Here is an 808-nt window from a genome sequence, read left to right on the forward strand (position 1 = left end):
ATGTCCATAGAAAAAGTTACTGTTAACTGTTCCTAAAAGCACTGATTGCTACTGCAGCACCAGTGCACAAAAACAGGACTTACAAAATTAGCGTTTGCAACATAAAATTTCCTCTTTGTGTAACTATTACTCTACTGATCCTCGCTAGAAAACAAAAAGCGGGAATTTCATATTCAAAAGGCCAGAACTTTGAAACATATCTGCTTTATTTGTCAGAAAGACTCCTGAATCCTCATTCTTTCTTCTTTAAAATAGATTTTACACAGAAAATGGGCTCCAGATTGTGTCCCCAGTTGCTCACATTGGAAAATAAGGATGTCTTTATGGTTAGTATAGAGAAGAGGCCCGACTACCAGAGTTTTATTTGAAGACTAGAATAAGTGAAAAAGATAAACTTTTGCTTTACATTGTTGTACAAGCTTTGAAGCACGTAATTAGACAATAAAATATTCATAATGTTATATATAATCTATGTTTTCTTGCTACAGATCACAGCTGAAGGGAAAATGGTATATTAGAAACAGGTTTCTGTTAACAGATGACAATGTTCTTTGACACGATCAGTTTAGACTATTTAATCTGTCAATATAAAAATGTGTTCAACTAAAACCTTCTGGATTATATATCTCATGTTTGCCTGACAGGACAATAACCTGTATTGTCTTTCTATATCGGCACTCGGTTCTTTTCGCTCATGTCAGCTGTTCTTCAACTTGTTTGCTTCTCGGTGTGTGTAACATTGAGTGAAACCTGATCTTAAGGTTTCAAGTTCCTGTTGGGTTCAGTTTTTCACCTAATGGACTCAAAC

The sequence above is a fragment of the Amphiprion ocellaris genome, chromosome 11 (genome assembly GCF_022539595.1).
Source record: "Amphiprion ocellaris isolate individual 3 ecotype Okinawa chromosome 11, ASM2253959v1, whole genome shotgun sequence".
In the NCBI taxonomy this organism is placed as follows: domain Eukaryota; kingdom Metazoa; phylum Chordata; class Actinopteri; family Pomacentridae; genus Amphiprion; species Amphiprion ocellaris.